Below are 26,032 nucleotides of genomic sequence, written 5' to 3'. Positions count from 1 at the left end.
TTATTAAGTATTATGTACCCATGTTGCTCCTTCATTTCTACAGAAAGACATAAAGCAAACTAAAATTTAAGACTGAGTAATGACAAGTAACATATTTAATGTGTGTAATTCCCAGGCAAATGACATATATGCACTGGAATTTCAGTCGGCAGTCCTCTTCATAAGGTAGAGTAGAAAGAAGTTTCCACAGTGATACTTCCATCACAATTACTACAAAATACCAATTATATTCATTTTCCTTCAGGATAGTTTCCTAATTAATATTATATGGACTGTCTGGAGGCTCCTCAAAAAATTAAAAATAGATGTATCATATGCTCCATCAATTCCACTTCTGGGCGTATACCCAAAGGAAAAGAAGACAGGGTATTGAGGAGATAGATGCATCTGAATGTTCATAGCAGTACTATTCACAATAGCCAAGATATGGAAATAACCTAAGTGCCAATCAGTAGATGAATGGATAAAAAAGATGTGAGATACATATATCTCACTGGAATTTTATTCCTATATACATATACATATACATACACACTGGAACATTATTCACTGGCAACATTGGCCTTCAGCACATTATGCTAAGTGAGGTAAGTCAGACGGAGAAAGACAAATACCGTATGATATCACTTATATGTGGAATCTAAAAAAGCCAAATTCAAAAAAAAAAAAACAACCCAAAGAAACCCAGAGTGAAATGGCGGTTACCAGGAGATGGCCAGTGGGAGGAAAAGAATAGATGTTTAAGGGTGTAAATTTTCAAAGGGTGGTATTTAAGCCTTGGAGACCTAATGCATAGCATAGTGAATATAGACAACAATATTGCATTATAATCGTCAAACTTCCTAAGAGACTAGAAGTTAATTATTCGAGCCACCAAACACAAATGATGATTATGTATTGTGATAGAGGTGCTAATTATCACTACAGTGGCAATCACATTACATAAATAAATATGTCAAATTACATATTGTATGTATTAAATTTACACAATTTTATATGTCAAATATATTTCAGTAAAAAATTAAAAAAAGATTATATGGACTCATCACAAGTGATGAACAAGTCCATTTCATATGAGTGTTTTCCTTAAGATAAGGGAAATATGGGAAATTATCTTTCCTTTTGGGAATTGTTGGACTATTGAAGGAGGTTAATGGAAGAGAAGTTTATTGAGGCCAAACCCAAAACTTGGTGACATGTATTTTTTTAATCTGAGTTTTACAAAGCACATTGCTAGTTATACTCTAAAAATTAGCTCAAATTGTCTTGGGGCAGATAGTAGCAGACAACTGAGCATAAATATTAACCACTCTAGTATTATATAAATGACAATCTCTTCTCTCAAGTGGCGGAAATGCCTCTGGCAAAGAGAAAAAAATGCCTGGGTGGCAGATTTTCTTCCTGTATGTGTGTCTTCAATAGATTAAAAGGAAAAGGAAAAACAAACTCTGAATGACTAGTCCTGTTCTTCATGTTATTTAAAGAATTTCTTGGATACCCAAGTCTCAAGGACCTTCAGCTGTTTCTAATATAGATGCAAATAGAGTTGATGAAAATCTAATCTTCCTTACTAGGGCTACATCTTGGGCCAGTGGGAAATCAAACAGCTTCTCACACATTGCCAGGGGTGAGGGCTTCCTACTGGAAAAGCATATGATTTGAAATCAGGAGACCTTATTTCAAATGCCAGTTCTGCCACTTGCCAGCTGAATGAATTTTGGCAATTTACTTACATTTCCTGCGCCTCGGTGTTCTCACCTGTAATATTGGGATGGTCATGTCTATGCAGAACACAGAGCACGATGTTAATGTCAGGTTAGGTGAAGTGTCACTTGGCCATGTTTCCATGTTCACATCTCGGTCATTCCTGGCCGTGTTTTTGTTGTTCTCCTTACACCTTTCCCAAACCTGTTCTAGGGGAGAGTCTCCGACTGTCTCCTGCTCTTGCTGAGGGTTGTCCTGGATATTTTCCAGTTGCTCCTTGCGATGTCCTGTCAGAGTCTGACCTTCATTGGCTGCATCAAGTGATGCTATTGTCCTCTGGCTTCTGGTCCTTCTTGGCCAGTGGGTGGCGTCGGCAGAGCTGGGAGCATGAGAGTGAGGTCAGAGGACGCCTCCATGCCAGCAACAGGAGGGGCAGCGCCTGGGCTCCTGGCCACAGCTCTCCCTCAAGAGCCTGGTGACACAGTATTTTAATGTATGTCTGTTGCCTAATAAGTATTATGTATCCATGTTGCTCCTTCATGATTATAGGAAGACAGTAGAATCAAACCAAAATTTAAGATTGTGTGATGACCAACAAGATATTCAACTGGTGTAATTCCTAGGCAAATTTATACATGTACATGACTTTCAGTAGGTAATCTTCCCCATAGGTTAGAGTGGAAAGAAGTTTCCACGGTGGTGCTTCCATCAAAATTACTACAAAATACCAATTATGTTCATTTCCCTTCAGAATAGTTTCCAACTTGACTATATAGACTGATCAAAAGGGGTTGAACAAGTCCATTTCATATGAGAGTTTTCCTTAAGTAAAGAACCTAAGGGATCCCTCCCTCACAACCTTACCTCTTCCTGGTAACAGATGCCCCATTCTTGCTTGCCGGGTCCCCCTACTATATAAACATTCCCTTTCTGGAACTCTCCTGTGAAGGTGTCTTGTCTTTCCGACAAACCCTGATCTATTGAGAGCAAGTGTGTGGGGCCCCTGTAGCTCTCTTGTCAGACTCCCCAGGCATCACAACTACGGAAAATCTGTGCTGATAACTGTTCCAAATTCTCAGATTTAGTACAGAGCCTAACAGCCTAGAACTGCAGAGGAATCTGTTTTCTGAGATTCCAGTGCAGTTGGATAGATTTATTTATTTCTAGAAAATTTGTCCAGAAATCTAATGAGAACTCTCTGTAACATTTCATGAGCAAGAAGTCAGTTACTTTTTATTTTTTGTTGAAGTACAGTTGATTTATAATGTTATATTAGTTTCAGGTGTGCTACATAGTGATTCAATATTTTTATAAATTATACTCCATTTGAAGGTGATTATAAAGGTTGGTATAGTCCCTGTGCTGTACATTATATCCTTGTATCTTTTTCATTTTATACCTAGTAGTTTGTTCCTAAGGATTCAGTTATTAAAAGCAAAAACAGGGGCTTCCCTGGTGGCGCAGTGGTTGAGAGTCCCCCTGCCGATGCAGGGGACGCGGGTTCGTGCCCCGGTCCGGGAAGATCCCACATGCCGCGGAGCGGCTGGGCCCGTGAGCCATGGCTGCTGAGCCTGTGCGCCCGGTGCCTGTGCTCCGCAACGGGAGAGGCCACAATGGTGAGAGTGTACTGCAAAAAAGAAAAAAAAAAAGCAGAAACAACCCAAAACCAAAACTGGTAGAAAAATGGAATGCTCTGATAATTTTTTTTTTTTTTTCCAACTAGAGCTAGCTCATGCAGGAAACAGGAATTTATTTATTTATTTATTTGCGGTACGCGGGCCTCTCACTGTTGCGGCCTCTCGCGTTGCGGAGCACAGGCTCCGGACGCGCAGACTCAGCGGCCATGGCTCACGGGCCCAGCCGCTCCGCGGCATGTGGGATCTTCCCAGACCGGGGCGCGAACCCGTGTCCCCTACATCAGCAAGCGGACTCTCAACCACTGCGCCACCAGGGAAGCCCCTCTGATAATTTTTGTAGGTACAGTTTTTAGTGTTGATGGCAATGACTTCAGCATCTTTTGGTATATTCTAGTCCTTTTTTCCCTAAATATTTTCTCTTGATTATCTTCTATTACTTCTATTAAGCTTTTTCTGTATACTTTTTCAAATATATGATAGTGTCTGTAAGAAAATGCGAAATCTCTTGCAAGTTTAGTAACTAGTTTTCAGAATTTTTAAAAATACGTATTTTGAAGTAATGGCATAATGAAAAGATAAGGTTTCAAGTGAGACAAATTTGAGTTAGAATTTTTAAATCTACCTTTTACTAGGTTTGTGACTTGGGGACAATTAGTTGTTCATTTATAGCTTTGCTTATCTCAAGATATATTTTAAGAATTAAATAAAATTGTGTCAGTAAAACCCTTGGCATGGGGCCTGGCATGCAGGAAGCATTCATTTTCATGTCTTCATGTCTGCAGTGACCCGTCTACTAGATATCTATCTGAGACAGTGAATACATTCATTGATGGAACTTTAACAAATATTGTTTTTTATCCCTAAGTTGGAATGCATTCAAGCTTCACTGTTCCATTAATTGCCCTTGAAAGATGCCCAGAAGTTAAGGCTTTGTTGTCTCTGTTGCTCTGAAAAGGAAATAGGATGGAAATAATGATCTCGTTGGAAGCAGAGCTAAGAAGAGCCTCTGTCCCTACATTACTTGCAACGCGGCGTTCACAGCACTGTTTATGAAGACAGAGGACAAGCAAGATCAAGGCCACTGCTAAAGTCAGCAGTCACACTCCCAGAGCTCCAACCATGGAGGGAATTTTATGTAATAGAAAGAACACCTTCAGTATAGCACTCCTCTACTCCGTGTGCCAGGGAGAGCCTCTTCCTGGATGAGTATTCAAGAAGCACAGATTTGAATGACAGAGAAACCTTAAAACAGCACCATGAATTTAAAGTGACAGATGCTTTCAACACAGTCCCCAGGTGAGCGATGCCCATGTCCCTTGCTCTCCAGCTGAACCAGGGAGAGGAGTGTTTCTAACCCTGCCTGGAGCCTAGCCTAGTCAGGTGCCAAAGGCCTTGGCTACAAGATGACTGTGAGTCTTCCAGATACCATTTTAAACTACCAGGCACAATTCTATTTGTTTAAAAATGAACAGTGTGGTTCACATTGTTAAAGGACTTCCCCATATTAGTCTGACTGCTCTGGGATTAGATCCAGGTCATGGCTGAATCTGCTGGATCTACCCTGGCTTCTAACTCCTAGTTTTTACATTCAGACCCTGTCCAAGCTCATGGAGCAATTCCTAGAGCATTTATAACATTTTCATCCAAGAAGTCCTCTTCCAGCCTTCACTAGTTCATTGCTTAGTTCTAAACGTATATGTAAATTAGAGATTTCAAAAATCCTAAATTTCAAATAGTGATCTGGAGGACTTGACGCTTCTCAAATCTGCCCCCGAATCCTGAACTTTGTAGTTCTTCCTGGCAGGTAAAATAAAGTGGACAACAACATAAATTTCAAGCTGTGATATTCCCCGTTGTGTTCCTTCTCCAATTTAAAATGATGTGATGGGGCTTCCCTGGTGGCGCAGTGGTTGAGAGTCTGCCTGCCGATGCAGGGGACACGGGGTCGTGCCCCGCTCCGGGAGGATCCCACATGCCGCGGAGCGGCTGGGCCCGTGAGCCATGGCCGCTGAGCCTGCGCGTCCGGAGCCTGTGCTCCGCAACGGGAGAGGCCACAGCAGTGAGAGGCCCGCGTACCGCAAAACAAAAAATAAAAATAATAAATAAATAAATAAAATGATTTGATGTGTGAGAGAAAGGAGAGGTAGCATTTCATTTATGCCTTTGTCAGATTACAGAGTAGATACAGAAAGAACATCCTCAGAAGAATATGAGAATGAAGCTGACTTATTTTTTGAAATCGTACAGAAAGATTGAATGTTCCAGGCAAACAGGGAGCCAGAAAAAGACAGTGAGGTTTTGAAAAAAAAAATCAATGGGCTGGAAAAAGATATAAACAAAAACAGTGAAATATTCACTCAGCTTCTTCACCTTTAAATGGAGTGAGAATGTTGAACCAGCTCCTCTGTCTAATGTTTTATAATTTTACACTTCTCAGCTCCCCAGCAACGATATAGACTGTAAAACCGTCCAGTGGAGAGGTGGGTAGGAGAACCACCAGAACCACCACAAGGAAGATAGAGAACTTTAGGTTTACCCACCATGAATTCAATAGTAACTGTCAAAAGCTATACACAGGTGATCCCTTTCATAGAGTGAGAATTGGGGATTGTTCTGGATGAAAGTGTTTGCGTGTCTCTGTGGCCTCAGGGTTCTGTGCCCCTGGATCAAAGGACATTCTGACTTTACCTAATGCCACAGCAGTGCCTTTAGAGGAGGCGAAATCTATTTACAATAAACCCTCTGCAAATAGCACAGCCTGCATTTTCAACCTGAGGGCTGTCACACAGGTGTGACTGGGTCGCATATTCCGTACCACAGCAAAAAAGCCCAGCACCTGGGCAGCCTGCACCTCAGTGTACCTGAACCTTAATAAGACGTGAGCCACCACAGCCAGACGTGCAAGGTCAAGGACGGCACGGCCCCTGCAGGCGAGGCTCCCAGCAGCCTCGGAGGGCAGGGCAGCTGTGACTAAGCGGACGGCACCTGCGGTGAGGGTGGTCATCCCTGCTCTAACAGTTGGTTTGACATAAGGGATTGTTCTTGGGAAGGGTCGCTTCCTGTTTCAACTTAAAAATCGCAACTGGCATCACTAAGTTTGATGTAAGGCTATTTTCAGCTTCTGCCACTATACCACACAACAATCAGAGGCAGTCACATAGTACAGAAGCATTGAATCAAGATAGGGCTGGGTTTCAGAAGGGCCATCTCCCAAGTATATGCATGTTTTTTTAAAAGAGAAGCCATAAAATGGAATTCTGGTTGTGCACAATGATCTCTGTCAAGGGTGACCCTCACGGCAGAGCCTCTGATCACTGTCTCTTCAGTAATAACAATAAAGGTGCCTGGCTGTGACCTCCTGCCAGAGCTGCATTTCCCCTTCCTCCTGACGCTGTGTCTCTGGAAGGGAGACGTGGGTCTTCTCAGGTTTCGGCATTAAGTTAGGTGCAGAGGCTGCTGCGGGAGCCCAGACGTAGGACATCAGTGGGGGCCTTGGGACAGCACAGGGGGTGTAGCCGAAGCGAACTTTTCATTTTCCAAGCATGAAGCTCCTATCAGATGACTGTTGTGCGTGTCCATGAAAATCATAATTTATAATTCTGGCCACCTCTGAGCTGAATCCTGTAGAAGATGTTTATTCATTCCCCCCTCCCCCTTCACCACCCTTCAGACATTGCCATGGTTACCAAGGAAGTTACTGGGAAAAAAGAAGGTTGGGAAAACCAGGGTGAGAAAACTCACGTGTTGAGGTTGCCTTCATGAAGCCCCAGGAGCCCTTGGAGAGAATAAATTCAGCTCATTTGTGATTTGGAGACATGTCAATAGCAAACTGAAGTTTTAAATTTTTCAGTGGAATATTTGGGGTCATGTGAACAGTGACTACTGTGGGACAAATAAAATTAAAGCCCCTTTTTGCTTTATGTTCTGTTTGATGTTATGTCATCCTTCAGAGATCTGCTCCAGTATACAGAAGTGGGTTGTAGGTAGGACTGTGCTATCTGAGCTTTTTATCCTCTACTTTCTACAAAAAGGACTTATGCTACATCATTGATCTTCAGTGATTCCTAATTTCTTACTGCTTTTCTTAGAATACAAACCATAGTTTCATCTAATGGGGTCTTCTGCTCTTTCCTTTTTGCATTATCTTCCTTGGAGATTGTACTCACTCTTATTGTAACTATGGTACCAGAATCCATGCCTGGGCTCACTCCCTCCCCCTCCAGGCCTGCGTTCCATCAGAGCCCTTCCGTGGACCCGTCACATCCACCTGCGCTTAATCCATCACTCTTAACATCTCTCGGCCTGTGTTCACAGCGCTCCCTTAGTCTACAGTGTCGCGTCCTGGCTCCTGCTTTCTTAGAAACTCAGCCTATCTCTAGGCACAATGGTGTTATAGAACTCTATCCCCAGGGTCAGGTGACATTCAAAACGTGTATTAGTCAGTGTGGCATGGGCGTCTGTCACGAGGCAGAGCTAACATGAGCCTGGGTGCTGCGGGCAGCACTGTTGGGCGGCAGCTCTGAGCATCACACTCTCTGACATTTATGTTTACAGATCTGTCAACACCATCACACACGTCGCGCTGAAAGTTCTCTGATGTCTCGGCCCTGTTCACACTTTGAATCCCAGTCATGTTCAGAGTGCACGGGTGCCTAAAATGCTCATTGAATTTGAGTGAATGAATCATCTTTCTTTAAAAAAATTTTTTGTTTGTTTTTAAAGAACAACTCTATTGAGGTAAAGTGGACACACATTAAACTGTAGATAGTTAAAGTATACCATTTAAGTTTTGACATATATGCCCATGAAATCCTTGCCAACATCAGGGTAATGGACATACCTGTGATCTCTCAAAGTTTATCATTCCCTTTTGTAATCTCTACTGAATCATCTTTCTTGATTTCAGTGCTTCGTTTCCACGAACCTAGCCTTATTTCACATTTGCTATTTGGGTATCATACTCCTCTGTTGACTTGTGTTGGCCCTTTCCATATGGACTGTTGTCAACTTTGTCTCTCCCTCTATTTCAGGAGCTTAATGTTACAAATTTCAAGCTGTTATTCTAAATTAAAATAATCATCTGACCAATTAACTACTGCTCTGAAATCTATGTTACACTGAAATTTTAGAAATAAATATCCTTTTATATCTCTATGTTAAATAGGAAAAGCCAAGGGTGGAACTTTGAGATATTTTAGAAACACTTCTCCCATTTAAAAAATTTCTGCATCAGCCCATTTACCAAGATTTTTTGTGATAGGATGTCTACCCAACTATGTGTATATGTAATCACATTGTTTTCTAGTCTGTATTTATCAATATATCTCCAAAGACATCTTGTCTTTTAAAAAAAGTGTCCTGTTGGAATCAAGATACAGTATATCTATAATACTGTATGTTCAAATCTTGCACCTATAGGTTTAGTTATCATAAAGATATTAAAAGAGGAGTCTGGGATAATGGGCCCTGGAAGACACATCTTTCCTCCTTGGGGGACCAGGAACCATCTCTCATTTGCATCTAGAGCGTATCACTGTGGGCCCTTTAGATATAAGACCACTGGCTCCAACTGTCCCTGTGGTAGACATTTGAAAATATCAACTGCCCAAGTAGAAAACATGAACCAAAACATGTAAGGCTTAAGGATTAATAAGAGATAAACACAAGGAGTCCGTGAGCCACAGCCAGAAAAGCAGGGGTGGGAGGGAGAGCAGGTCTTTTTGAGGCAGAAAATGTATTTATAAGTAGATCATGCGAGCAGCCGTCTCCTTGCCATTTCACTGCCGTCAGGATGTGCGCCGTGCATAGCCGTGACCTAACCTTTCTTTGATGTACAAGCTATTATGATCCATTATCCATTTGGGCTGCAACTGAACATCTGCACATTCTCTTTGAAATGGCTTCTCCATTAGAATCACAAAGTCCTTTCAATTCCTCGACATCTTTTCACCCAGATAGTGAAAATGATGCCTGTGTAGCAAGCTCAGCTCCGGGTTCCCCAGAGTCCCCCTGCACCAATCTTCTGACCCATTCTTGCCTTCCAGGGCACCACACTGTTTTTCCTCACCTTTCACGGGAGTTATGGGATGTAGAAGCTAACCCTGTGTAGTAAGTTCTAACGTGTGGCACAGAGTTTTCAGTTAGGTCTGCTGTGTTTGATTTTATTCTCGATGCTAAAAAAGAACTTTAAACATGACCCTTAAAAAGTGCCTTCAGGATTTCCCTGGTGGCGCAGTGATTAAGAATCCACCTGCCAGTGCAGGGGACACTGGTTCGAGCCCTGGTCCGGGAAGATCCCACATGCCGCAGAGCAGCTAAGCTCGTGAGCCACAACTACTGAGCCCGTGAGCCACAACTACTGAAGCCCCTGCGCCTACAGCCCGTGCTCCACAACAAGAGACACCACCGCAATGAGAAGCCCGCGCATCACAGAGAAGAGTAGCCCCCGCTCGCCGCAACTAGAGAAAAGCCCGCACACAGCAACAAAGACCCAACGCAGCCAAGAAAAAAAAAAAGAAAAACAGAAGTGCCTTCACTTTTGGAAAAGATGTCTAGAAGCAGAGGACGTGAAGGCGCCCATGGCTTCCCCTTGAGCAATGGCAGAGACCTGAACTATGAAAATCCTGACGTCTAGAAGCAGAGGACGTGAAGGCGTCCATGGCTTCCCCTTGAGCAATGGCAGAGGCCTGAACTGTGAAAATTCTGATGTCTAGAAGCAGAGGACGTGAAGGCATCCATGGCTTCCCCTTGAGCAATGGCAGAGGCCTGAACTATGAAAATTCTGACGTCTAGAAGCAGAGGACGTGAAGGCGTCCATGGCTTCCCCTTGAGCAATGGCAGAGGCCTGAACTATGAAAATTCTGACGTCTAGAAGCAGAGGACGTGAAGGCGCCCATGGCTTCCCCTTGAGCAATGGCAGAGGCCTGAACTGTGAAAATTCTGATGTCTAGAAGCAGAGGACATGAAGGCGCCCATGGCTTCCCCTTGAATAATGGCAGAGGCCTGAACTATGAAAATTCTGACGTCTAGAAGCAGAGGACATGAAGGCGCCCATGGCTTCCCCTTGAATAATGGCAGAGGCCTGAACTATGAAAATTCTGACGTCTAGAAGCAGAGGACATGAAGGCGTCCATGGCTTCCCCTTGAGCAATGGCAGAGGCCTGAACTATGAAAATTCTGACAGCTCTTCCTGGTTTCCGTGGTGAGAAGTGGGCTTCTTGTGGATGGGCCACTCACGGGATGCTTCTGTTCCTGAAGGTTTGAATTAGTTGTCTGGTGCACGTCTCCCTCCTCCCCATGTGTGACTGTATTGAACCAGGGCATCAACCTTACCTGAGGACCAGTGGGCTGATTCTTTAAGATGAGCGAGGATTCTCCTTCCCATCTCTACATTCTGTGTGTAGAAGAAACGTGCCAGGCATCGTTATTCTATCTCGAGTGTATGTTTGCAGGCACCTCCGACCACCTGCAGTATTTCCTTGTAAAATAATACGTATCCTGTGGCCTGACTTGCAATACAAAGCTGTAGACTTAATGCCACCCGACTGCGGAAGCCTTGCGTGTAATGAACAGGGCACTTAGAGTTGATGTACCTTGCACCTTCATTTCAAAGCAGTGCTTTCATACCATAAAACACACTTACTATGCAAAACTCATTTTTACATCCTGATTTTTCATTGCTATGTGGGATGGCCTCTGAACATTGAACAATTCCTAGCTTTCTTTTTTCTCAGCTGCTTATAATTATTTCACTTTCTCTCCCCAAAGTCAATGCTAATATCTTTTGAACAAGCGGTCTCTCTGTGATATCACCTTTGTATGAGTACATGAAAAAACTCTCAACCGTATCCCGCACTAATTTCTTTTCCTTTATTCTTATCCGGTGTTAAACGCAAAGTAATGAGAAGGCATTCATAATAATGACAGGATTGAAATGAGCAGAGCCAATCGTGCTACACTTGCGTTGTTATCACAAAGCGTGTTTCTTCTGTTTTCCCATGGAGACATATATAACGATTTGTAGAGGCAAGGAAGATAAAGCTTCTATGGAATTTTCGGGTGTCTGTTATAATCTCTGGATTCCAAAGACTGGGATTACTCACCATGTGATGTTCTACTCAGTTAATGAGAAAAATATAGAGAGTCTGCACCTCCTGGGAGTGCTTGGGCGGTTGGTTAAGATGCGTAGCAGAGTTCAGCTTCAATAGAAGCTATTGGGTGGTGATTAAAGGAGATTTAACTGCAAAACCTTATCTTAATGTACGGTTCTTAACAACTAATGACCTATCCTGTAACCAAGGATAAACTTCTGTGTATCAGGTGAAATACCTTATAATTTCAATCAGGGTCTTAATAGCACCTGGTGAATTGTGTTGAGACGATGAGTAAACTCTGCTGAGTTACTAACTGTCCCAATAACTTTTCTCATTTTTCCTATAATTGTACAACTTCTGGGTCTTAGCAGCCAAGAATAAGAATGATATTTTCTATACTCTTATTGCAAAGAAGTGTAGCCATGTTCTGGCCAGGCGGGATTTGAGTGGAGGCTATGAGGCCTGTCCTCCATCCCCCTTTTTCCTTCTTACCAGCAGGATCGCAGGTGTGAGTGAGTCCTCTTAGACCCCCGAGGATGAAGCAACCCTCTTGGGATGGCAGAACAACCAGGCCGAGGAAGCTGCCCATGTACCAGACCCCAGGAGCCGCCCTACAAGCCCTGGACAGCTTTTACCCAGACTACTGGATGAGTGAGAAAAAGGTCAATTATATTTAAGCTACCATTATCATTCTCTGTTGTAGCAGCCAACTCTAGCCTTAACCAACACAGAAAGTTGTAAGAAATCCAGGCCAAAAGATAAAATAGCAGAAGCATCATGAAGTGGTCAGTTAGACCACAGGGGTTGATGTTCAGGGAAGAAAAAACATTTGGTGAAAGGAAAACGAGGTGTGTTTTTCAGCTGTTTCCACAATGTCAAAGGCAGAAACTGGTGGAAAGCAGGTGCTCGAACAATGTTTGCTGAAGCTTCTGTTAAGTGAAACCCTGGGCAGGGGTGGGGTAGGAAGATCTTAATAACCCAGAGTGGAAATAAAGAGGGATCAAAAGGGCCTCTTGCTCCAAAAGTTCCTGTAGGAATACTGTTCCTAGTATTTTAAGAAAAAATAACAAGCTTTCTTGGGATGTTCTCATTGTTATTCAGACAACTTAACTCCAAAATTTGGACATTATAACAGTAACAGCAGCAGCAGAGGCAACTGGAAATAACATAAGTTAGCCAAACAAATGAAGAAGGGTAGAGACTGAATTTGTTTCCCTGGAGAAATTGAGTAAAAAGATTTCCTCATGGAATAGAAAGTGCAGCAGGATTGTTAATCTTGATAATCTGCTCAAGGGAAACTAGTCTTTAGAGACTAATATTTCAAACTAAGGGAAAACAGGCTGCTAGAAACAAAGGCACAGGAAATCCCTCAACATGATATTCAGTTGTGAGCAATTTATGTAAAATATCTTAAGATGGGTATGGTGTTTGAGATACGGTGGATACATTTTAATTGGAGATGGAGCAGTTAATGTATCATAGAGTCTATTGATTATAATTATCTACTAAGATATCAAAGAAATAATTTAGTGTAACAAATAGTTATTGAACACTCTGCTAAGATTTATGGAAGATGCAAATGAGGCCACATATCGTCTCTGCTCTCAGGTGACTTTCTTTCTGAAGAAAAAGCCTAGCTGTACTTGCAAATGCAGTTCCTAAAAGAAACAGAAATTGAACTAACCAGGAAAGCTAGTTATTGTTATTTCTGTGTGAATTTAGGACCTCTTCCAAATGGAGAAATATTCAATTACATTGAGTACTGTTTGGGTAAGTATGAACTATAGGAATCATTGATGCCTTGCTAATACCTGAAACACATGTGTTACGACTTTCTCCATTGCCTGACTTAGAAAATTAACTCAAACTTCCCAAGGCGGAAAGGATATGTACATATTGATTGCTGAACGTGAAATATCTACATTATTTTCACAGCTTGCCGTTTTCAAGCAAACCAAGGATCTTCTTTACTTTTCTTTTCTCTTTTCTTTCTTTTTCTTTTGACTGTAAAACCTCCAGGGATAAATCTGTCTGTTTTGCTTTGTGTCATGTGTACAACCCCGATCCAAGGAAGGTGGAATACTTTAGTCTGACTCATTCCTGGGCAGGGTTGGCCCCAACCAAACCTAATAGACTGAGAAGTATTTTTTTCATGTGAGAGAAAGGAGATTCACCAAAGGATGTCATTCTAGGTACACACACGTGTCTTCTTAAGTTCACCAAGTTTAGATGACTACTCAGGAGAAAGAGATGGAAAAAACTGGTGGTTTTGTTTTGTTTTGTTTTGTTTTTTAACTAAGTAGAAGATGGGATGAACAGAAAACAAGGTAATATTTTAATTTCTTCTTAGGGATGGAAGGTCATAACACTAAAGAGATAGGAGAGGACAAAGTGAACTGAGTATCTGATTATAGAGATGATTTTAAGGAATAGGGTTTAAAAATTTATTTATAGTAGGTATATGGCTTAGGACAGTAATTCCTAAGTATGTTTCCTGTGTGATATTATATAGTGAAAGGTTTCCATGAGCTAATATATATGGCAGACATTGTGTGTTATATCCTTCTCTTCAAAGTTTTCAATACACGTTAGTGTACAAAAGACTGAAGTGACCTAGGATAAATAAAACACCATTTATTCTATTTGACTAAAGATTTATAAAACTTACAAAATATAAAAATTCCAAACAGTGGTTTAGGAATGAAGAACCACCATCCCTATGAAGAGAGCTTGAAATGGAAATTTTTTCAGGAATGAGAAAATGTTAAAACTACTGTGTAAAACCAGGCATCATGAAGTACGGAAGGTATAATTTAGAGAAATTATGAACTATCAGGAAATGGCAATGAGGAATCAAAAGGCACACTGTCTTCACTATCTTTGGAAACTGTCAGATGTTTCTACACCAACAAATAGAATATGAATAATAATCAAACATGGAGCTGTAAATATGATCTTAAGCGTACTATTAAACAGGATTTGTTACTTATTGAAAAAGATATAACCACTCTTAGGCATGTTGGAGCTAAATAAGTACTAATTACTCCAAATGAGACTTATGTCCTATATAGATCAATAAACTCTTGTAAACATTGTGTATCTGGATTTCAGTAAGGCGTATGTTATGGACTGAATTGTCTCTCCCCCCAAAACGATATGTTGAAGTCTTAACTCCTAGAACATCAGAATGTGACCTTTTTTGAAAATAGAATCTTTATAGAGGTTATCAAGTTAAAATGAGGTCATTAGGGAGGGCCTGCATCCAGTATGATTGGTGTCCTTATACACAGGGGAAATTTAGACACAGAGACAGGCATGAACACAGAGAAGATGAAATAAAGGCACACAGGGAGAAGACGGCCATGTGACTGGAGCGATGTATCTACAAGCTAAGGAACGCCAAGGACTGTCAACAAGCACTAGACACTAGAAGAGGCAAAGAAGGTTCTTCCATAGAGCTGCCAGAGGGAGCATACCCTTCCTGATACCTTCATTTTGGACTTCTAATCTCCAGAACCGTGAGAGAATACGTTTTGGTGTTTTAAGCTACTCTCTTGTTGGTGTTTTGTTATGGTAGCTCTAGGAAACTGACACAGCATACAGCAAGGTCATGACATCAGAGGCTTTGACCCCCTTGTTACATGGCAATCTTACTTTATTTGCAGCCCTCCCATCCCAACTACCTACAGACGATAATTAGCACTCGCAGCACCCAGAAACTTGTTTCGGTGTTTGTGTTCATGACAGTCTCAGGGTCATCTGTACTTTATCAGCCCCCAGTCAGTACCTCTTGGTTCCTGGGGTCGTACTTTAACACAAGCGTGCCTCCTGAGTGCCCTTGGCTTGTCCGACTGATAGAAGAACAAGTGCATATCACCCATATCACCTTCACAAATGAGCTCATACCAATTTGTTAGGTAATTCATTAAGAATCTTCAACAAACACTCAACAGGCTGAGAGATCATCCAAAACAGATGATGTGAAATCGAATAGGGAAGAATATGAAACACTACAACTGGATTCCAAAGGAAAGTTCCAGGAGTCCCACCTCAAATGTAATTTCATTTCCTTGGGTTTCTGCTGGGAAATCCAACTTGCCTTTGAGGTCACCCAGCTTTCGCCTTTGTCCCCTGTAGGGCTGTCTTTGATGCATAGGAGGGCTGTGCTCCACACACAAGTCTGCTGGAACGATGATCCTCCTGTCCACGTGTGTCTGTCTTTTCACCAGGCTGTGCACATGCCTTATCTTTCCAAAGCATCACACCTGGGATCCAAGTGGGCACATTCTACACATTTTTGAAATGTTGAACTAAAGTCATTTTAGTGAAGACAGAGAAATTTTGGCAGCATAGTTTTGTTAGGTATATTTCAAGAAGTTTGAAAAACTCTATTCAAAGAATAGTGGAACACTTAATGGACAAGGAATGAGGATAATTATTATAATGGGATAGCAAGAAAAGCAGTATCTTAGATGAACCATACTGATTCCTCAAGGACCAATGTTTGACAGCAGCCTGTAAGTTTTTAGATCTTTTTTTAAATTGAAGTATAGTTGATTTGCAATGTTGTTAGTTTCAGGTGTACAGCAAAGTGATTCAGTTATTCTCCAGTATTAAATAGCATTCTGCTGATTCTTTCCATTCTTGTTCAGTTCTGCTTTGGTGAGTGCTACCGAATATTGTTATGTACAGGAAGCGTCTTTTATTAACAACAAATGTTAGTATACTACTTCTACTTCCCAGAAAGAGTTCTCTTTTTGTTATCAGATAGCCTTCTGTGTTTTAGGCTATTATTTACTGAACACCTGCTAAATGCAAATCGCTAGAGATACAAATGTATGATTCATCCATTTAAGGATATTTCCATTTAGAATGGGAATTATCACATATATTAGTTTAAAGTACAAGGTAGTATATAAAATATATGTCATGGTTGGTACAGATGGTAAATACCATGATGTCCTAATGAGGAGCAATTGTTGTATATGGTCTCAGCTGGGGAATGTTTTCAGCTGGATCCTGAAAAAAGAACAGTTTTTGTATAAGTGGAGAAAAAGTGCCAGATTATCAGCAATTCATTATTATTATTACCTGATAAAGTCTGTCATTAACTTTGTAAAATAGTTTTAATACGAAATATCACAGAAAAATAAAGAGATTTAGAGAATTACATATTATCTGGGTACCCATCATCCAAATAAGACCTAAAATATTACAGATACAATGGAAGTTCCCTGTGTTACCTTCCTCAACTTCATTCCTCTTCCTGCCCCTCCCTCCAGCAACTACTATTATTTTTTATTTTTTTTACATCTTTATTGGAGTATAATTGCTTTACAATGGTGTGTTAGTTTCTGCTTTATAACAAAGTGAATCAGTTGTACATATACATATATCCCCATATCTCCTCCCTCTTGCGTCTCCCTCCCACCCTCCCTATCCCACCCCTCCAGGCGGTCAGTCACAAAGCACGGAGCTGATCTCCCTGTGCTATGCGGCTGCTTCCCACTAGCTATCTACCTTACGTTTGGTAGTGTATATATGTCCATGCCACTCTCTTGCTTTGTCACAGCTTACCCTTCCCCCTCCCCAGGTCCTCAAGTCCATTCTCTAGTAGGTCTCTGTCTTTATTCCTGTCTTACCCCTAGGTTCTTCATGACATTTTTTTTTTCTTAAATTCCATATATACGTGTTAGCATACAGTATTTGTCTTTCTCTTTCTGACTTACTTCACTCTGTATGACAGACTCTAGGTCTGTCCACCTCATTACAAATAGCTCAATTTTGTTTCTTTTTATGGCTGAGTAATATTCCATTGTATATATGTGCCACATCTTCTTTATCCATTCATCCGATGATGGACATTTAGGTTGTTTCCATCTCCGGGCTATTGTAAATAGAGCTGCAGTGAACATTTTGGTACATGACTCTTTTTGAATTATGGTTTTCTCAGGGTATATGCCCAGTAGTGGGATTGCTGGGTCGTATGGTAGTTGTATCTGTAGTTTTTTAAGGAACCTCCATACTGTTCTCCATAGTGGCTGTATCAACTTACATTCCCACCAACAGTGCAAGAGTGTTCCCTTTTCTCCACACCCTCTCCGGCATTTATTGTTTCTAGATTTTTTGATGATGGCCATTCTGACCAGTGTGAGATGATACCTCATTGTAGTTTTGATTTGCATTTGTCTAATGATTAATGATGTTGAGCATCCTTTCATGTGTTTGTTGGCACTCTGTATATCTTCTTTGGAGAAATGTCTATTTAGGTCTTCTGCCCATTTTTGGATTGGGTTGTTTGCTTTTTTGTTATTGAGCTGCATGAGCTGCTTATAAATTTTGGAGATTAATCCTTTGTCAGTTGCTTCATTTGCAAATATTTTCTCCCATTCTGAGGGTTGTCTTTTGGTCTTGTTTATGGTTTCCTTTGCTGTGCAAAAGCTTTGAAGTTTCATTAGGTCCCATTTGTTTATTTTTGTTTTTATTTGCATTTCTCTAGGAGGTGGGTCAAAAAGCATCTTGCTGTGATTTATGTCATAGAGTGTTCTGCCTATGTTTTCCTCTAAGAGTTTGATAGTTTCTGGCCTTACATTTTTAATTCACAGAAAATTTTTATATTTAAGCAACAGTTCCAGGGAAAGCTCCAGAGATTCCAAGACTTACTGAAAAGTTACAGTAATCAAGATAGTGTAATCAACATAAAAGTAGACCTACAAATCAATAGAACAGGGTAGAGAATACAGAGATATACCCAGGCAAATATAGTTAATTAATTTTTGACAAACTTGCCAAGGTAACTCAAGTAGGAAATTATAATCACTTCTACAAATGATGTTATAACAGCTAATTATATATAGGACAAATAAACATCAGCCCGTACCTCACACAATAGACAAGTTTTAACTTGAAACAGATATAGATCTAAGCATAAATGCTAAAACTATAAAACATATTCTAGAAAACAGAAGATAAAATCTTTCCAAACTCAGATTAGGTAAAAATTTCTTAGAAAGCACTTACCATAAAAGTACTTACCATAAAAGAAAAGAAATGATAAGTAAGTGTGGTGGACAACATAATGCTCCCTTCCCCCAAATTGGTCCATATCTTAACCTCCAGAACCTATAAATATGTTAGATTGAATACCAAAAAGGACTTTGCAGATGTAATTATGTTAAGAATTTGGAGATGGGAGAAGGTTACCTTGGATTATCAGGGTGGGCTCAATCTAACCATGGGAATCCATCAAAGCAGAGAGAGACATGACTAAGGAAGAACTGCCAGAGATAGGCACTGTTCCTGGTTTGAACATGCAGGTAGGAGAACATGAGCCTAGGAATGTGGGCAGATTCTGGAATCTGGGCAACGTGAGAAAAGGCATCCTTTGCTAGAGCCTCCAAAAACAAATGAAAGAGCTGGGTTGATTCAACAGAAATACATTGTTTATAGAGAGAATAATTTTTCATCCTCCCCCAGAATGAATGTTTTGAAAATAAGCTGTGATGTGGAAATCGTAATGATTCATTATAGAGGTTGGTAATCACAGATGATATGACACCCACAACTAACAAAGGCTGTCACAACCAGCCCTGCCTTGGAACTTGATAAATTTCTTTCAACATGGCTTTTCAGCTATTCTAATGGCCCAGCCCAATTCATCAATCCTAGAGTTCATATTTGAATGGATGGTAGTTGTAATGGTTTAAGGCACGTACAAAATACTAATGAGAGGTTTCTTCATTTACCTCTCCAGAACAAAGAACACATAGTGTCTTAATTTACAAAGCAATCAGCTACTTCAAGCTTTCTGCACTTGTATTGAATGTCCAACCTCATAGCATCTTTCCTCACTCTCAAGAGATGGCTTGCTTTGAGAAAAGCCTGGAAATATCAGTTTTCTGCCACTCAGTCTATGGATTGAATTGTGTGTCCATGCTTCCTCCATGCCTTGTGCTCCAGTGCAGACGTGGGTTTCTTCTCCTGTCTCAGTCGAGTGGTTCTTCCGTGCTTATCATTGTGTCACCCTGTCCCTGTAGAGAACTTGTTTGCAATGATTACCGCTTTATCTCTTTTTCTCATTATCCCTCTTCAACTTGCTCTTCCCAAACAGTATTTAAACCTGCTCAGATTTTTTTCATTCCTTAACTTACCTCCCAGGATTGTCTGCACTAGCTTTTCACAAACCAAGCTGCACATCAGCACCATCTGGGAAGACTCTTCAAAATGCATTTATGCTCTATTATGAGAAATGCAGATTCAGTAGGTATTCTGTATTAGTAACTTGTCTTTTATTTTATTTCCTTAACTAGTTACTTTATTTTTAGTGAGCAAGTAAATTCCATGTAAATATTAAAGTCTCATTTTTCATTTATGCTGTACATTGTGTCACACTCTGCTGTTGGACAAAACGGTCAAAGAAATGAAAAATTACATGTTTTATGACATAAAATACTGTTAGTAGAGACCTTATGAGTTCAAATCACATTATGTCTGTTTGAAAATCCTTTACTGGCTAAGGGAATAGTCATAATATATATAATATATATATAATATACTTAAAATACCAGCTTTCACTATCTCTGCTTTTTATTTTTCATAAATTTATTTATTTTTGGCTGCATTGGATCCTCGTTGCTGCGTGTGGGCTTTCTGTTTTTAGTTGCAGCGAGCGGGGGCTACTCTTCGTTGCGGTGCGCAGGCTTCTCATTGCAGTGGCTTCTCTTGTTGCAGAGCACCGGCTCTAGGCGCACGGGCTTCAGTAGTTGTGGCGCATGGGCTTGGTGGTTGTGGCTCCCGGGCTCTAGAGTACAGGCTCAGTAGTTGCGGCACACGGGCTTAGTTGCTCCGTGGCATGTGGGATTTTCCCAGACCAGGGCTCAAACCTGTGTCCCCTGCATTGGCAGGCAGATTCTTAACCACTGTGCCACCAGGGAAGCCCCACTATCTCTGCTTTTCAATTTCCATTCATTCCTTGGCTCACCTGCTCAATACTACTTGTGTCTCTCTTTAGGAATTAGGCAGCTTTCCTGAGACAATAAACAGGGGATTTTTTTAGCCATTTATCACATTATTCGGCACACTAAAAACATACTAACATATGAAAACTTGGAAATATTAACACGTAGAAAAGATGGATATTTGGAAGACTTTGAAGTAGCCAAAAGAATAGAGCCACACAGAAATGCTTACTAAACTTTCTGTCACTTAACTACTCTAGAAAAAGAACTTTAAAAGGCTATTGGAGACTTTAATGGCATACTCAAACAGCTGTAGATTTGGAAATGTTAGCTATTTATACATTAAAATCACACTGTGACAAAACCCTCTGCAAGCCAGACCTATAGCTGCAAGTCACAGACTGTGATTTGCAACAATGAAAGACAGAGCTGGTTCTTAATAGAGCAAAGCTGTCTTTCTATAGAGCTTCCATTACAGGTCCAAATGTTGGGCTAATATCTTTTCAAGCTGGGATTCTCTTATTTTCGAGGACTTTATTCCAAGGTGAATCATGTGGTGTTTCTAAAAGAAGTGGCTTCAGTGGCTGAACAAGCAGAAGGCCTATCTGCTTTAGCTTTCTTGTCTACATTGTTGGAGTGAGTGGTTAATTATTGCCGGGTACTACACTTCTCATATTGTCTTTGACAGCTGGCTTCTAGGTAGGTAAATATATCTAAATTCTTAGATATATTTAGCCAGCATTTGAGTTTGTTACTCTGTTTAATGCTAACATAAAGACTTCACAAATGAGTAGACTAACATTTCCCTTCTTATTGTTGACCAGATGTCTGGTGGGCTTCCCTGAAGTCTTGACTGGCCCAGTTCATTGCCACTGTTTATGTTGAATGTTCCTCACGCAGACATGATTCCGTTGGTGCTTATATTTCTTCATTTGTACATTGAACAGATGTTGGTTGAGGTCTGGGGATTCAGCAATGAACCAAATATGTCTTCATATACTTTACATTTGATTTGATGGCTGCTCTGGTTATCCTCAAAAACTTTTAGCCTTTGTACACAACGACATGATTTAACCAATTCAGAAACTCCCTACATTTTTAGGGTTACTGTTGCATGACTTGGTATTGAACTCCATATTTATTTCCAGTCTTATTTGTAATCGAAACTCCTCTGAGAGCATGTTTTGGGTCTTATATTCATATTTAACAATCCTTTTATTTATTGCTAATAATAACAAATGTATAGTGCTCACTATCTACCAGAAATTTTTCTTTATATTATATATATATTGATGCTTTGTATAAATTAGCTCATTTAATCTTCACAACCATCATATGAGACAGATAGCGTTGTTATTCCTCTTTTACAGACAAGGAAATTGGTGCACAGACAGGTCTATGAACTTGCCCAAAGTTAGCTAGTAAGTGGCAGAACAGGTGTTCAAACCTAAACCATCTGGCTCTGGAGACTGTGCTGGTAACTGCTACCAGGAATGTTCATTTTGTAAGTGCCTTTTAATACTGTTTGTGCATATAATTTTACTAGTTTAATATAGAACATATAAAAAGACATATAGGAGTATTAGTATTGCAAAACCAACGTTAACCGGATATAAAAACACTTTTCTCAGACAATCACTATTAATTTATGATGTCTGTCACCCACAGAATCTTCTACCTTTCTGCCTAAATGCACTTACCTTGGGCATCATTGGGCACCTACGTTTACATCTCTAGCCACCCAAGGTTTTCACAGCTCTTGTATAATTTTCTTTTGAAGATAAAAGAAGTGATGGATGGAGAGATAAGAAGCGCTGTGGACAGAATTGTGTCCCCCCCCCACCCAAGTTCATATACTGAAGCCTTAATCTTCAATGTGGTGGTATTTGTAGATGGGGCCTTTGGGAGGTAATTAGGGTTAGTTGAGGCCATGAGGGTGGGACCCCTATGATGGGATTAGTGGCCTTATAAGAAGAAGAAAAGAGAGAGCCCACTCTCTCTGCCATGTTAGGACACAGAGAAAAAGTGACCGCCTGCTGGCCAGGAAGAGAACTCTCACCAGGAACGGAATGTGCTGGCCTTGATCTTGGACTTTCCAGCCTCAGAACTGTGCGAAATAAATGTGTGCTGTTTAAGCCACTTGGTCTATCACATTTTGTTAAAGCTATCTGAACAGACAAATACAAGAAGGAAGAAAAAAAAGGAGTGACAGATGGAGTTCTTATGGGAATTGTAATCTGACTTTAACCAGGTCTCAAACCTATTTGTTTCTTTGTTTTGGTTACAAAATGCCTAATAACTGTGACTAAAGGTTGAAAGTTTTATATATACCTAGTTATATATACTCAGTTACATAAACATATGCTTAGCTATATAAATATGTGCTTTAAATACTTATATATGTATATGTATATACAAGTGAATACACTTTTGTTGAACTTTCCAGTTTCATGAGTTGTTAAATACTTTAAAATTTATTAATGTAGAATACTTGAAGCATTAAAAATTTTTTGTCAGCATCATTCTTTGTGTGTGTTTAACGATTATTTCCTGGCATGTATCGCCATCAAATGACATTCTGTTATTTCTTAACATGTGTATTATTTGCTTGTGTCTGTTGATTTGTTGAATTTCATGAACAGATATGATGCAACCTGGCTGTGAGATCCATAGCTCCCTTAAGAACTCAGTGTAATATGTAATTACACTTTTTATTTAAAAGCTCTTCTAGACCCAACAACTAGAATTAGAGGAGTATATTTGCTTTGAGGTTGGTATTCATATAACCACAATATTTAGATTTTTCCCATATTGATCTAGCACTGAGCAGCAGACCTGAAAGATGTTTACTAAAAACACAGTGAATACCAAATAAATAACCAACGCAAATATGGAAATCTGAAGAAATCACAGCCACCTTGTGGTCAAAAGACTGTCAACTTCTAGAAGTGTCAACTTCTAGGATGACACATTGTTTCAGAGAGCTGTATAAGAGAGCAAAAAAAGAAAAGTTTCTGGAACTGAGCCACATCTTGGGTAAATGCTGGATTTGTGGATGTAACCTGTGAGCCACTTAAAATTTTAATTTTTAAAATTTCTTTATGCCAACTATAATGTCTAGGAGAATAGATCAAGTTACATGACCAAAAGAACATTTGTATACTTGTTGTACTCTACATTTTTCTATACCAAAAACATCCCTATCATTTAAAGATATCTTTCTAATATTACTGAATTATTTAGGGCAAGATATGTGGACTAGAATCAGTATTACTTTTTTTTTTTTTTTTTTTGCGGTACGCTGGCCTCTCACTGCTGCGGCCTCTCCCACTGCGGAGCACAGGCTCCGGACGCGCAGGCTCAGTGGCCATGGCTCACGGGCCCAGCCGCTCCGCGGCATGTGGGATCTTCCCGGACCGGGGCACGAACCCGTGTCCCCTGCATCGGCAGGCGGACTCTCAACCACTGCGCCACCAGGGAAGCCCCCAGTATTGCTCTTAGTGGGACTCTCAAGTTATATTTCTATCAGCTTTGAAAGATTCGGCCAGGACCTGTTAGCAAAGCATAAAATATTGTGTATGTGTTTGCTTATATGTTTGTATATCTGCATAACTGTGTTTAGGAATGGAGAGTTTGCATAGAGAAGTATATGACAAGAAAGTAGCTTTAAAAATACAAAGCGATTGTTAACAGGATATAGATTGATGTTATTAAAAGTGTCCCCTCTCAGCTTTCAACGTAATATCATAATGATATATACAGACATATTAAGGAAACACTTGAAAAGATAAAGTTAATAAATGTTGTTTAAAAAATTTTAAGCTAAATTCTAAATGGCTTTAATGATGACTAACTAAAATGGAATTGGGAGTTTCATAGCAGGAGGAATTAAAACCATTTTTCTTTCCTACTAGACCTGAGGCCATTTAGCTGTTATCCTCTGTTTTTACCGACTAGCTTCCTGAGGGTGGTCCTGTGTTGCTCTTTGCTCACAGAGGTGGTTTTGTTTATTTCACATTTTTTATCTTTTATATACAGTTCTCCACATAATCACGAAAATCTGCCTGTAAGCCTCAAAGCACTTAGACACGCTTTGAATTAAGGATCCAAAACAGAGTAATAATCTACCCTCAGAAGTTCATAATATACACTCAGCACTGGGAGGGTCCTATTTGGACAGCAGGCTGGTTTTGTTTTCCAAGTGTTTTGAACTCAAAGGGAAAAAAATGTTAACTTCTTAAATAAAACAGCAGTCATCAACTGCTGTTCTCATTTGAACATAGTTTGTCTTAATTTAACAGACTTTATGATGATGGGTTTAGAATATTTTTCATTTAATGATTTTTAAAGGCAGAATATTCAGGTCACAGATGCTGTATCTTTAGAATAAGGCAAAATGAAGTAGTATCAAGCTCTGTCTTAGTAAAGCATATTGTTTTGATCATTCAGAGAAGACAGGACAATAAAATATTGTGTAAAACTGTTGAGACCTTTACTTTAAAAGCTGTATCTGCTGATGCTTTTTTCCAAGGATGACGTGGAAAGACAGCAACACCTCCTTCACGGTGGTTCTCTCTTACTCACCGACTTTAGCTGCCTCTGGTCCTGTGGGTGCCCTCCGGGGAGACTTCATGGTGGTGGCAAAGCAGCCTGTCCCACTCCTGAGTCTTTAAGCCTTTCTTTCGTAGAGTAACTTACTGCCCTAGATTTCAGTCTCATGGCAATGGCAATACTTCCTGTCGGTACCTGGTGTCAGGGAACTGTGTGAAGCTGCCTATCGTGATAACTTGCTGGACCCTGTGATGGCGTCATGGTAGCTGATGCTTGTACACCTGGTGGTCTCTCACTCCTTGAACAGGTCCAGTCCTGCTGAGCTATGTCATCATGGCATGCTTCAAGGAGGAGGTGGCACAGCTGTGGAGTCATAAGTAAACAGGCTTCTTATCACTTACTTTTCAATGGCTTCTGTACAAGGAGCCCCGCTACAGCTTCACCTACCACCCATATGATGACCATTTACAGATCTTGCTCTGGTGCTCCAGACAAACTTCTCCAAGGGGCATTTCTGTGAGGATAACCAGTTGTGCCTTATTCTCAAAACATTCAAAACTGAAATCGGCTCTGCCATGACCCCCACTAAACCTGCTGGGTCTTCCAAATCCCATGTTTACCTTTTCCCCCAGTCTACAAAGAGCTGTCTGGGAGTCACCCCAGACTTTTTCTCTCTGGCCTTCTCCTTCCGTTTCTCATTGACCTTTATCATGTCTGTGGCGTTCTTCCGGCCCCCTATCATTTGGCATGGAACCACTACGGTAGTTTTGAGTTTGATCTCTCTGCTTTCAAGTTCATAGTCCTACAATCTGTCCCTGTTCTTTTTAAAGAAAAGAGAATGAGATATAATTTATACTCACATTACTCTTGCCAGAGTTATTTTTCTAAAAAGAAAATCAGAATATGTGGTTCTCCAGTGTGAGTTAATGAAATACCTCCCACTGACTGTAGTTTCCTTATCTATAAAATAGATAAGGAAACTTATCTAGCAGTAGCTGTCCTACCTATTCATTGTGGGCATTATATTAGATGATGGATAGAATGCCTGTCCTGTAATAAAAGTTTATTGTTATTAATGTAGCAAAGCCCC

The 26,032-nt window shown here is 40.4% G+C and overlaps 1 long non-coding RNA gene across 1 annotated transcript in view; it reads left to right on the top strand.

Annotated features, from left to right (window-relative positions):
- LOC125961258 (uncharacterized) overlaps positions 1-22,898 on the top strand; it is a 118,796-nt gene extending 95,898 nt beyond the window's left edge. The window contains exons 2-3 of the long non-coding RNA XR_007471708.1: positions 11,933-12,096; positions 21,762-22,898. This is a non-coding gene — a long non-coding RNA (uncharacterized LOC125961258). The remainder of the gene's footprint in view (positions 1-11,932; positions 12,097-21,761) is intronic.
- The last annotated feature ends 3,134 nt before the right edge of the window (positions 22,899-26,032 follow it).

Source organism: Orcinus orca, chromosome 15, assembly GCF_937001465.1.
Source record: "Orcinus orca chromosome 15, mOrcOrc1.1, whole genome shotgun sequence".
NCBI lineage: Eukaryota > Metazoa > Chordata > Mammalia > Artiodactyla > Delphinidae > Orcinus > Orcinus orca.
This window is presented reverse-complemented; position numbering and strand designations above follow the sequence as displayed.